The sequence below is a fragment of the Orcinus orca genome, chromosome 14 (assembly GCF_937001465.1).
Source record: "Orcinus orca chromosome 14, mOrcOrc1.1, whole genome shotgun sequence".
Taxonomy (NCBI): Eukaryota; Metazoa; Chordata; class Mammalia; order Artiodactyla; family Delphinidae; genus Orcinus; species Orcinus orca.
Window position 1 is genome coordinate 58,320,595 of NC_064572.1, and position 14,034 is coordinate 58,334,628.

The 14,034-nt window shown below is 36.9% G+C and overlaps 1 protein-coding gene across 4 annotated transcripts in view; it reads left to right on the forward strand.

Annotated features, from left to right (window-relative positions):
- The window catches only part of TBC1D12 (TBC1 domain family member 12), a 123,286-nt gene that overhangs the window by 78,199 nt on the left and 31,053 nt on the right, over nt 1–14,034 (forward strand). Inside the window, exon 3 of one of the 4 annotated variants that reach the window (XM_033425590.2) lies at nt 3,224–3,275. The exons of the other annotated variants lie outside the window; for them this stretch is intronic. The gene's annotated coding sequence lies outside the window, so the exon portion shown is untranslated. The remainder of the gene's footprint in view (nt 1–3,223; nt 3,276–14,034) is intronic. 4 annotated transcript variants of the gene reach the window in all.

Here is a 14,034-nt window from a genome sequence, read left to right on the forward strand (position 1 = left end):
TGATGTTAAGAGTAAAGCCGTGAAGAGTGTTAAGACACATCTGTCATGTTTTAGGATAAGGTCTTAAGCTGTTAAGGCTATAGAAAATGAAGATAGCTAGTATTCCAGTGTAAAACTGCCTGAAACAGTAAGGCAGTGCTAGAAGTACTAAGGAAAAAATAGATTCCTTTGACCTTCCTAAAGATGCCTCACTTGCTTATTGAATGACAAAACAGTAAAATTTGTTAGAATATTAGAGTAGTAGTAGTATTTTATAGGATAATTATTTTATTAAGCAAATATTCAGAAAGGAGTTGCCATATTCTTAAGGATGAGTATATGTTTGGGAGCCAGAATTTTTTTCTAGTAGAGAGACACCTATAAGATTATAAACCAAACTATAGAGTAAAGTAGTGTTTGACTTACCATCTTTTTCCTCTATTGTTAATTGCACAAATAACACGATTATGTTCTCTATAAAATATAAAACATTATAGGGCGATATGTCTCATTTTACTTTGCCTTCATATTTTTAGGCCTTTTAAAATTCAATTTTTGTATGGAAAACACAATTATTTTCACATGTGTATATTTTTACATATATGGTGTTATTTTTTTTCACGAACAAAATATTACTATATATAAATTTTTTTTGCCTTACTTTATGTGTTTTGTACCTATAGATTTTTCAGAGATATATGAAGTCCAAAAGTGAAAGGTACTTGTAGGTTAAATATTTTTTAAAGTTTTATTCTTGTAAATTTTATTAAAGGTCTGATCAGTTTTAGCGCTTTCCATGTTAACAGTAAAGAAACATAAACATCATTTTAGGGTAATAACAAAGTCAGACCGACTCAAGTTTGGCATTTAACTTGACAGTAAATTCCCAAATCACATGAATATTCATAATATTATTTTATGAGGATTATCACATGTGTTCTCTTGCAGGTGTGAAATTCCTGCTTGTGGCCATTTGAACCAGTTGGTGAGCCATGTTAAAAATTGCATCTATTAATTATAAATAGTATTTCAGTTATATGGTAGTTCAATTGACCTAAGTTTTTGGTTTTTCTAAATTAATAGGCTGAAGTTGGAATACAGCTACATAGTTTGTCTTATGACCTCCAAACTGCAAGTGAGAATTATTTCAAATGCACCATGTTATGTATAATTGTAACATGATTGCATACTAGATTGAGTATACTCTATTTATGTCAAACTGACAGTCTTTCAGTAGAAAGTGATTTTTTTGTTTGGCACTGTTTTTATATTGGCATCTTTTTCATTATGAGGAAATTAGATTGGAGTACTTAGATGATATTTCATGTTTTTCATCACTCGTCTTTCTGAGTGATGTTTTAGTTGCGTGGTTGAATCACTTTCAGATATCTTTTGGCAGGCAAGGAAAAAAGTTTTAAGGCACTAACTGATTTCTTAATCTGAGTATTTCAAATTGTCCAGAAGTAGGATAGGTCACACTGCTCAATTAAGCCTTTGATTTTGAATTGTTAACTTCAGGAACAATAGCGCTGTGGAAAGGACTAGAATACACGTGCTTTGTGAGCAGTAAATATATAACACTTTGCAAGTGTAGAGCTTAATTTTCTGGTTACTAACTTTATTGGTGTATGTAGCATTAGGATACTTGAAAACAGTTTGTTGGTTTTAGTTATGCTTAAATATGGATACCTTTGGTGTAAAATTTGAGTGAGCACTGCAATAAATGAGCTACTTCCTTCATTGTTAAATTGTGGAGGGGCTGGACTATGTTCAGAATTTGTTTTTGATAAGTCCTTAAAACTGTTAACACACTTGCATGTTTTTTCACCTTTATTTACCTAAGGTATTGTCACCTTGAAAAGGTAGTGAATAATTACCTTTCTAGCCGCATGTGTGTTCCTTATTTATAGTTAATGATAAATTATGTCTTTCCTATGTATGAATAAATTTATTTCATAAATGTTAATTTGTGTGGTCTGGAGATTGAGAGAGGACTTTATAACAGCTCTGGGCCTGTGCTTCGGGGAGAGGGGAGAAGTGTGAGCCTTAAGAAAGAAGGTTAAATTAGGTAAAGAAAACAAAAAGAATAAAGCACTAACCCCTTTAGGAAGAGTGTTCTCACTGTCCTCCGAAACTAAAAAGTTGAGTCACTCTGTATACACATCAGGCTATTTTGGCTTTTACATTGTCTTTAAAAGAGAAGCTCCTATTCTATTCTTTCTTCTCCCAAGACTCCATATTTTACTTCAAGAAGCTGTTCAAAGACTCCTGCCACCCTCCGTTTGAACCGATAGACTGATCTTTTCTCATATTCCCTCCTAGTACACCTTCTTTCTGGTGAATCCCTTTAGATACAGAGCCCAAGCCATCAGAATGTGGTAGGATACCATTCTGTGACCAACCTACTCTGTGACCTCGTGTTAGCAAGCTCTAAACCTTTTCTCTAGTAGAACTTGAAGGACAAAATTCTTTAATTGATCCTAGATTCTTCTCGAAGATTGTCTGGCTTTCATTTCAATGAATGTGTAATTTATGCAACATACATTGACTGTGTATAATACCATAAGCATGGTTCAGGTTCTTGGGAAATAGATAAATATAAGTCCTAGCCTTTCAGTTATTCTAGCATAACTGTAGGAAGGAGGGGGAAGGTTCATATATGGTTTTAATATAGTGTAGTGAGTGCTGTAATACAGTTGTGAACCAAAGTATGAGAGTAGAGATGAAAGAGTGATTAATTCTGCTCAGGATGACATGCAGTTTCTGTGTTATGAAGTATACTAGTAGGAGTTCACCAGGTAGACAAGATGGGGAAAGACATTCCAGATAGAGAAGATTGAATGAACAAGCAGGAATGCACCAGACTTGTTTAGCTCAATTTTAGGTCAGTATTTCAGGGAAGTAGGGTAGATGGTGAAGGTCCTTAGCCACAAGGTTAGAAAGTTGGGTTTTAACCAAAATACTTTTAAATAAGGCACTGAGGCATCAAATTCATATACTGGAAAAATTCTGGAGGCATTGTAGAAGTTAAATTAGAAAAGAGTGGGTTTGCAAACAAGGACATTAAGATTTATTGTAGTAGTCTATGATTCTGGTTCTCAAACATAGTGGATTATGTAGGGAATGTGTTAAAAATACAGATCCCTCAGCTCTTTACCTTGAGTTCTTAATGTCAGTTTTGTGTTTTTCAATTCTTGTGTTTCTGGTTGTTTCTTTTTCAAATCTGCTATATCACTTTTTGCAGTTTACAGTTCCCTGCTGAAATTTCAAGCTTGGCCTTTATCTCCTTAAACATAGTAAGTATAGTTTTTATAGCCTGTGTCTGATAATTCCAATGTCTGGAAATTCTATAGGTCTGTTTATATTGAATATTGATTCTGCTAGTTTTTGTTAGCAGATGCTATTTTATCTCTGTGTGTGCCTGGTTACCTTTGCTTGGGTGCTGGATGTATATTTGAAACATCATATGTAGAAAACAATTTGAAGTACATCTTGGTTACTTCCAAGTTTTATCAACAGTGAATAAAGCTCCTATAAACATCTGTGTGTAAGTATTTTTGTGGGTGTAAGTTTTCATTTCTTTTGGGTAAATACCAAGGAGGCTGGTTGCTGAATCATATGGTATTTTAATTTTGTAAGAAACAGCCAAACTGTCTTCCAAAGTGACTGTACCATTTTGCATTCCCACCAGCGATGAATGAGCATTCCTGTTGTTCCATATCTTCACCAGTATTTGGTGCTGTCAGTGTTTTGAATTTTGACCATTTTAATAGGTGTGTAGTCATATCTGATTGTTTTAATTTGCAATTCTGAATGAACATGAATTAGAACATATTTTCATATGTTTACTTGTCATCTGTGTATGTTATTTACTGAGGTGTCTTTTCTGACCTTTTGCCATTTTTAATTGGATCGTTCATTTTCTTATAATAATAAAAACAGAACTCAATAGAGTTTTAAGAGTTCTTTGTATATTTAGTATAACAGTCCTTTATCAGATGTATCTTTTGCAAGTATTTCCTCCCAGTCCATATCTGGTCTTCTCATTCTCTTGACAGTGTCTTTCACAGAGTAGAGGTTTTTAATTTTTATCAAGCCCTGCTTCTCAATTATTTCTTTCATGGATTGTGCCTTTGGTGTTGTATCTAAATAAAGTCATCACCATACCAAAAGTAATCTAGGTTTTCTTCTGTCTTCTATAGTTTTATAGTTTTTTTGTTTTACATTTAGGTCTATAATCCATTTTGAGTTAATATCTGTGAAGAGTGTAAGTTCTATGTCTAGATCCATTTTTTTGCATGTGGATGTCCACTTGCTCCACACCATTTGTTGAAAAGACTACCTTTGCTCCATTTTATTGCCTCTGCTCCTTTGTCAAAGATCAGTTAACTGTGTTTATGTGGAACTGTTTCTGGGCTGTCTGTTCTGTTCCATTGACTTCTTTGTCTAGTATTTTGTCAACACTGCCCTGTATTGATTACTGTAGCTTTACAGTAAGTCTTGAAGTCGGGTAGTGTCAGTCCTCCAACTTTATTCTTCTTCTTCAATACTGAGTTTGCTATTCTGGGTCTTCTGCCTCTACATATAAACTTTAGGATCACTTTGTCAATATCCACAAAGTTACTTGCTGGGATTTTGATTGGGATTGTGTTAAATTTGTAGATCAAGTTTGGAAGAACTGACATCTTGGTAATACTGACTCTTCCTATCCATGAACATGGACTGTCTCTTCCTTTAGTTAGTTCTTCTTTGGTATCTTTTATCTGAGTTTTGTAATTTCCCTCATGTAGATATTGTATATATTTTGTCAGATTTGTATCTAAGTATTTCATTTTGGGGGATGCTAATGGAAATATTAATGTGTTTTAAATTTCAAATTCCATTTTTTATAGCTGGTATATAGGAAAGCAATTGACTTTCCTAATATCCTGCAACGTTGCTGTAATTGCTTATTAGTTACAGGAGTTTTTTTGACTGTTCTTTCAGATTTTCTACACAGACAAGCCATGGCATCTGAAAACAAAAACAGTTTTATTGTTTTCTTTTCCAATCAGTATACCTTGTGTTTCCTTGTCTTGTTGCATTAGCTAGGACTTCCCATACAATGTTGACAAGCAGTGGTGGGAGGGGACATCCTTGCCTTGTTCCTGATCTTAGAAAACTTAGAGTTTCTCACCATTAGATATAATATTAGCTATAGATTTTTTGTAGATGTTCTTTATCAAGTTGAGAAGTACCCCTATATTCCTTCTTTAATGAGGGTTTTTGTCATGAATGAGTTGAATTTTGTCAAATGCTTTTTCTGTATTGATATGGTCTTGTGATTTTTCTTTCTTAGCTTATTGATGTGATGGATTACATTAATTAATTGTCAGATGTTGAGCCAGCCTTGCAGACATGGGATAAATCCCACTTGTTCATGGTTTATAATCCATTCGATTTGCAAATATTTCATTGAGGATGTTAGCAGCTATGTTTCTGAGAGGTATTGTTCTGTAGTTTTCTTTTAATGTCTTTGCCTGTTTTAATATTAGGGTAATGCTGGCTTCATTGATTAAATTAGGAAGTATTCCTCTGCTTCTGTCTTCTGGAAGAGATCATAGGGAATTGGTATAATTTCTTCCTTAAATGTTTCTTAAAATTTGCTGGTGAAGCCATCTGAGCCAAACTGCTTTCTCTTTTGGAAGGTAATTAATCATCAACACAATTCCTTTCCTCCTTCCTTCTTTCCCTTCTTCCTTCCCTCCTTCTCTCCCTCCCTTTCTCCCTTCTTCCTTTCATTTTTTCCAGCTTTATTGGGGGTATAACTGTTGATTCAATTTTTTAAATAGATAACAGGACTGTTCAGATTGTCTCTTTCTTCTCTGAGTTTTAACAGATTGTGTCTTTAAGGAATTTATCCATTTCCTCTAAGTTATCAAATTTATGGGCATCTGATTGTTCATAATATTACTTTAACGTACATCAGATCTGTAGTGAGGTCCCCTCTTTCATTTATGATATTTGTAGTTTGTGTCTGCTTTCCCTCTCCCTCTCTCCTTTCCCTTCCTCCCTCCATCCTAGAGTTTGTAATATGCATTTACAGCTAATCTAAGCCCACTTTAAAATAACATTTACCACTTCATGTGTAGTGTAAGTACTTTATAATAACAAAATATTCCTAATTCCTTCCTTCCATCCCTTGTGTCTTTGCTGTCATTCATTTCACTTATACATGAGCATGCTCTCACACACACACACACACACACACACACACATGTAACTGAATATATCATTATTATTTTGAACAAACTGTTATCTGTTGGATCAGTTAAGAATAATAAAAATAAAATTTTTATTTTACCTTCATGTATTTCTTTCTGATGCTCTTTCTTTCTAGATGTAGGTAAAAATTTCTGACGTGTCATTTTCCCTCTCTCTGAAGAGCTTCTTTTTTTTTTTTTCAGTACGCGGGCCTCTCGCTGTTGTGGCCTCTCCTGTTGCGGAGCACAGGCTCCGGACGCGCAGGCTCAGTGGCCATGGCTCACGGGCCCAGCCGCTTCACGGCATGTGGGATCTTCCCGGACCGGGGCACGAACCTGCGTCCCCTGCATCGGCAGGCGGACTCTCAACCACTGCACCACCAGGGAAGCCCGTGAAGAGCTTCTTTTAATAGATCTTGCAAGGCAGATCTGTTGGCAACAAATTCTCTCAATTTTTTGTTTGTTTAGAAAAGTCTTTTTTTCTTCTTTTTTTTTGAAGGATAATTTCATAGGGTACAGAATTTGAGGGTTTTGCATTTTTTCTTTCAACACTTTAAATATTTCTCTGTACTCTCTCCTTGCTTGTATGGTTTCTGAGAAGTTGAATGTAATTGTTATCTTTGCTTTTGTATAGGGAAGGAATTTTTTTCACCTCTGGCTTCTTTCAAGATTTTTTTTTCAATCTTTGATTTTCTGCAGTTTAAATATGTTATGCCTACATATAGTTATTTGGGCATGTTTCCTGCCAAATTTTGTGTTCTGAACTTCATGATCTGTGGTTTGGTGTTGACATTAATGTATAGAAATTCCTGGTTATCATTCCTTCAAATATGTTTCTACTCCATTTTCTCTCTAGTTGCTTGCTGCAACTAGAGAAAGCCCACACGCAGCAATGAAGACCCAACGCAGCCAAAAATAAATAAAATTAAATCTTTTTTTAAAAAAGTTCCTTTTCCCCTCCTACTGCTGGAAGCACAAGGAGATTTTTCTCTGACATACACTGTGAGTACCTGATAAGAGTTCCTGGAGGTAAAACTTGCAAAAAGTATGTGGGTCTGGGATCTCTTGGAGTCTTAGCGCTCAGACCTGTCGACATTGAGCCTCTAGCAATTTGTCAGTTACAGTTCAGGTTTTCCTACCCTGGCATTGATTCCCACAGAGGTTTCTTCATAGGTTTCTGCTCTGGTAAGTTGTGATTCTCTATATCCACCTATTTCTCTAATTTTGGGGCAGCAGTTTGCCCTGTGACCTCATTTCTCTGAGGAATCTAAGAAGAGTTGTTGATTTTTTTAGTTTGTTCAGCTTTTTACTTATTGGAGTGGGTTGGCAGCTTTTAAGCTTCTTACGTGCTGGAGCAGAAAACAGAAGTTGAAATGCTAATACTTTGTTAAGGATTTTTTTTTTTTTTTTTTGGTATGCGGGCCTCTCACTGTTGTGGCCTCTCCCGTTGCGGAGCACAGGCTTCAGACGCACAGGCTCAGCGGCCATGGCTCACGGGCCCAGCTGCTCCATGGCATGTGGGATCTTCCCGGACTGGGGCACGAACCTGCGTCCCCTGCATCGGCAGGCGGACTCTCAACCGCTGCACCACCAGGGAAGCCCTGTTAAAGATTTTTGCTTCCATTTTCATTTGAGATAATGGTCTGTAATTTTCTTTTAATATCTTTGTCTGATTTTGGTATTGGGATAATGCTGAAATCATTGAATGAATTGAGAGTTTTTTTCTTCGTCTCCATTCTAAAAGAATTTGTGTAGAGTTAGTATTTTTTCTTCCTTAAATGTTTGATGAAACTTGACAGTGAAATTATCTAAGCCAAGATTTCTCAACCTCAGTGCTATTGATATTTTAGGTCTTGTAATTTTTGTTCTTGGGGGCCTTTCCTGTGCAGTGAAGGATTTAGCAGCATCCCTGGCCTCTGCCCAGTAGATGCCAGTAGCATCCCCTCACAGTTGTGGCAACCAAAAATGTCTCTAGATGTTGCCACATATTCCCTGGGGCCAAAGTCTACGCCAATTGAGAATTACTGACATAAACCAGGTATGCAGGGGAGACTTCCCTGGTGGTCCAGTGGTTAAGACTCCACGCTCCTAATGCAGGGGGCCCAATTTCGATCCCTGATCAGGGAAGTAGATCCCGCATGCTGCAATGAAAATCCTGAAGATCCCGCGTGCTGCACCTAAAAAAAAAAGATACTGCATGCTACAACGAAGCTCCTGCCTGCCACAACTAAGACCTGGTGTAGCCAAATAAATAAATATTTTAAAAAAACCAAGTATGCAGGGGCTTTCGTTGTTATTGTTGAATAGCTTTTTAATTATAAATTTAATACTTTAATTGATATAGGGGTATGACATTTTCTATTTTTTCTTTTTTTCCCCACATCTTGATTGGAGTATAATTACTTTACAATGTTGTGTTAGTTTCTGCTATAGAACAAAGTGAATCAGCTGTATGTATACATATATCCCCATATCCCCTCCCTCTTGAGCCTCCTTCCCACCCTCCCTATCCCAGCCCTCTAGGTCATCACAAAGTGTCGAGTTGATCTGCCCACTAGCCATCCATTTCACATTTGGTAGTGTATATATGTCAATGCTGCTCTCTCACTTCGTCCCAGCTTCCCATTCCCCCCCTGCATCCTCAAGTCTGTTCTCTACATCTGCGTCTTTATTCCTGCCCTGCCACTAGGTTCATCCTTACTGTTTTTTTTAGATTCCATATATCTGCGTTAGCATACGGTATTTGTTTTTCTCTTTCTGATTTACTTCACTCTGTATGACAGACTCTAGGTCCATCCACCTCACTACAAGTAACTCAATTTTGTTCCTTTTTATGGCTGAGTAATATTCCATTGTATATGTGCCACATCTTCTTTATCCATTCATCTGTCGATGGACATTTAGGTTGTTTCCATATCCTGGCTATTGTAAACTGTGCTACAATGAACATTGTGGTACATGTATCTTTTTGAATTATGGTTTTCTTAGGGTATATGCCCAGGAGTGCGATTGCTTGGTCATATGGTAGTTCTATTTTTAGTTTTTTAAGGAACCTCCATAGTGGCTGTCAATTTACATTCCCACCAACAGTGCAGGAAGGTTCCCTTTTCCCTACACCCTCTCCAGCATTTATTGTTTCTAGATTTGTTGATGATGGCCATTCTGACCCGTGTGAGGTGATACCTCATTGTGGTTTTGATTTGCATTTCTCTAATGTTTAGTGATGTTGAGCATCTTTTCATGTGTTTGTTGACCATCTGTATGTCTTTGGAGAAATGTCTATTTAGGGCTTCTGCCCATTTTTGGATTGGGTTGTTTGTTTTTTTGATATTGAACTGCATGGGCTGCTTGTATATTTTGGAGATTAATCCTTTGTCAGTTGCTTCGTTTGCAAATATTTTCTCCCATTCTGAGGGTAGTCTTTTTGTCTTGTTTATGGTTTCCTTTTCCTTCCTGTGCAAAAGCTTTTAAGTTTCATTAGGTCCCATTTGTTTATTTTTGTTTTTATTTCCATATCTCTAGGAGGTGGGTCAAAAAGGATCTTGCTGTGATTTATGTCATAGAGTGTTCTGCCTATGTTTTCCTCCAAGAGTTTTATAGTGTCTGGCCTTACATTTAGGTCTTTAACCCATTTTGAGTTTATTTTCTTTCTATTTTTTCTTGAGTCAGACTTGGTTAACTTACATCTTTTAAGAGATTTTTACATTTCACCTCTGTTGTTGGATTTATTGGGAAAAAATTGTTAATAATATTCTGTTTTTATCCTTTTAATGTCTACTGGTGATGTGATATGGATACAGATTGTCTCTCAATACATTCCTGATTTTAGAAATGGTATCTTCTTTTTTCTTGATCAGTTTTGCCAGAAGTTATCAGTTTTACTGCTCTTTTAAAACGTATACCTCGGGGGGCTTCCCTGGTGGCGCAGTAGTTGATAGTCCGCCTGCTGATGCAGGGGACATGGGTTTGTGCCCCGGTCCGGGAAGATCCCACATGCTGTGGAGCGGCTGGGCCCGTGAGCCATGGCCACTGAGCCTGCGCGTCCGGAGCCTGTGCTCCGCAACGGGAGAGGCCACAACAGTGAGAGGCCCGCGTACCGCAAAAAAAAAAAAAGCATATACTCGGGTTTCCCTGGTGGCTCAGTGGTTGAGAGTCCGCCTGCCGATGCAGGGGACACGGGTTCGTGCCCCAGTCCGGGAAGATCCCACATGCCATGGAGCGGCTGGGCCTGCGCGTCCAGAGCCTGTGCTCCGCAACGGGAGAGGCCACAACAGTGAGAGGCCTGCATACCACAAAAAAAAAAAAAAAAAAAAAAAAACAAACGTATACCTCTTTTGTTTCACTGATTTTTACCTCTTTCTCTGTTTCTATCTCATTTATTTTTGGTCTTTATTATTTACTTTCCTCTTGGTTCAAATTTGTTTTTTCTAGTTTTTTAAGGTGGATCATTGATTTTAGACCTTTTATCTTTTTAATATGTGGATTAAGCTATACATTTCCCTCTATGCTTTAGCTGCATTTTACAAGTTTCAGAATTTTCATTTTCATTTGATTCAAAATATTTTCTCTCTTATTTCTTTTGTCATGATTCTTTGGAAATGTGTTGTTTTAATTTTCAAATATTTTAGAATTTTCCTAGATGTTTCTGTAAATAATTTCTAATTTAAGTCCATTATGCTCATACAGTATACATTATGAAATTTTAGTCTTTTTCAATATATTGAGACTTATTTTATGTCCTAGATATAGCTTGTCTTAGGGAATGTTCCTTGTGTCCTTGAAAAGAATGTGTATATTCTGCTGATGTTGGGTTAGTGTTGTGTAAATGTCAATTAGGTCATGTTAGATGATAGTGTTGTTCAAGTCTTGTATACTTTTGCTGATTTTCTATTTGTTCTGTGAATTACTGAGAGAGGAGTAATAAAGTGTCCACATAATCTACTTGGCTATTTCTCCTTTTGCTTTTTTTTTTCTCTTTTTGTTTTGAAGCTTCGTATTTATGTCTTCTAAATGAATTGACTTTTTTACCATTAATGTAATGTCTTTTTTGCCCTGGTAATGGTTCTTATTATGAAGTTTTTGTCTAACTTTAATTTAGCCACTGAAGCTTGCTTTCACTTAGTGTTTACATGGTATTTATTCTTCTATCCATTTACTTTTTATCCATCTTCATATTTAAAGTGGTTTTTTTTGTATGTAGCTTATATTTGGGTCTATGTAGGCAGTCTAATACTCTCTTCTTTTTAAATGGAGTGTCATTTATTGGTATGACTTGTTTTAAATTTCCTATCTTGCTACTTCTTTTCAAATTGTCCCATCTGGTCTTTGTTTCTTTTTATCTCATTTCCTGCCCTCTTTTGGATTAAATGAGTTTTTTAGTACTCCATTTTATCTCCACTGTTAGCTTATTCAATATACCTTTGTTTTAGTTTTTCAGTGGTTGCTCTTGGCCAACAGTTCTCAAACGTTTTATTTTTACAACTGCTTTGGATTCTGGGTATGAAGGATCTCAAACAGTTCTTGTTTATGGGGATTGTTTGTCAATTACTACTGTACCCAGAATTAAAACTGAAAGGATGAAGTATTTATTAATTCACTTAAAAAGTGAAATTGGCCATCCCTTCCCCCCTCCCCCCCTTTTTTTTTTAAACTGTGAGTGCATGTCATGAAGAACACAGTGATTAGTAGTACAGTTTGGTGTCTCTGCCTTGATTTGTGCTAGGGCATCAACAGTTTTACTCAATATTGCTTTAGGGGCTTCCCTGGTGGTGCAGTGGTTGAGAGTCCGCCTGCCGATGCAGGGGACATAGGTTCGTGCCCCGGTTCGGGAAGATCCCACATGCTGCAGAGCGGCTGGGCCCATGAGCCATGGCCGCTGAGCCTGCGCGTCCGGAGCCTGTGCTCCGCAGCGGGAGAGGCCACAACAGTGAGAGGCCCGCGTACCGCAAAGAAATATATATATTGCTTTAGCAAAATTAGTGCTAATGTCAACACATTGACAAACTATTAGCACTATTAGGACTATAGTTTTGACTTCGCAAACCTCATGAAACCATCTCTGGGACACTGTTGAGAACTGCTGCAGTAGGGCTTATGATATTTATCTTTATCACAATCTATGCTCAAATAATGTTATACCACTTTGAGCATAATGTAATAACATTACAACAGTATACTGCCTTTCTCTCCCTTCTGATTTTGTGCTGTAAGCCCCTCAATACACTGGTCTTATTTTTGCTTTAAGTAGTCAGATATCCTTTTAAAAATGACTTTTATATTTTTGTCTCTTATTTATGTCTTTTCTAAAATGTTTCCCATATTTACTATATTTGGTGCTTTTTATTTCTTTGTGTAGATTCATGTTTTCATATGATGTATTCTTTCTGCCTGAAAGATTTCCTTTAAGATATAGAGCAGGTCCACGGACAACAGATTCTCTCAGGTTTTGTTTGTCTGAAAACATTTTTATTGTGCTTTTATTTTTCAAAGATAGATATATTTTTTTGGTATAGGATCCTAAATCAACAGGCTTTTCCCCCATTATTTTATTATTTTTTTTCTTCCAGCAATTTAAAGGTTTTTCCATTGTCTTCTGACTTGCATAGTTTCGGGTGAGTCTGAGCATTCAGGTCTCTCCTGAATATCCTATGTATTCAGTGAAGACTTTCCATTCTGGTTGGTGGGAATATGAATACTTCTCAGCCATGGGTGAGCTCTGGAAAATGTTTTGCTTACCATCCACAGTAACTGTTCTTTCCCCAGAAGTTGTTTTTTGCCCAGCCTTGTAGTGTTTAGCCTTACACATGTGCAGTTTGGTATTCAGCTAAAGACTCAAGAGGACTCCTGTGCAGATTTCTGGAGCTCTTTCTCAATGGAGTGCTTTTCTGCTACTCTGGCCCACAAATTCTGGCCCCCATTGACCATTCCAACTAACAGCCAGGCTTTCTTCAAGTTTTCCCTTCCTGCACTGGATGTCCAGAACTGCCCCCATGCATAATAATGGAATGATCGGTAGGCTCACCTTGTTTGTTACCCCTTTGGGATCCCAGAGGTTGTTTTCAGCAAGGAAGTTGGTATGAATTACCCAGTCCACCAAGTGGGAATCTACCTATCTTTCTGAAGAATTTTTTTGTCCAACACGTATGTATTAGTTTTAGGAATGTAGATGAAAACCAAATACTTAGTTGTTTCTAATTACATATTCAATTCACATATATAATAATATATTAAGAAATAGTGCCTTTTTATTTGAATCTGTTTGCATACATCTTTGATGTCAGTATGTTCAGTGGTATGTTCAGACCACTTTTGTGGTCTTTAACCCCAGAGCACATCATCTTCACTTTCGTCAAAGTTGTAGGAGATATAGTGCTTTTTAAGTGTATTATCTTGTTACTAAAATTTTGTCTCAAGCCACAGGTTTCCAGATGCATTACATTTTTTCTTTTATTTGCTCTATAAGTATAAAATTATGATCTCTACAACCTAATCTCTTCCTGTATTGTTCTTTAAGGTAATGTTTAAAAGGCTCTTTATGATAGTTTGCAACTGAATGGTTATACCTCCGGGAATCCTTCATTACTTTATGTCCATTTTCTTCCTTTCCTTCTCCAATTTAACAAAGCCACAACAAAAAAACCTATTAAAAAAAAAAAATCACCTTCCAGGGGCTTCCCTGGTGGCGCAGTGGTTAAGAATCTGCCTGCCAATACAGGAGACATGGGTTCGAGCCCTGGTCCAGGAAGATCCCGCATGCCACGGAGCAACCAAGCCCGTGCACCACACTACTGAGCCTGTGCTCTAGAGCCCGCAA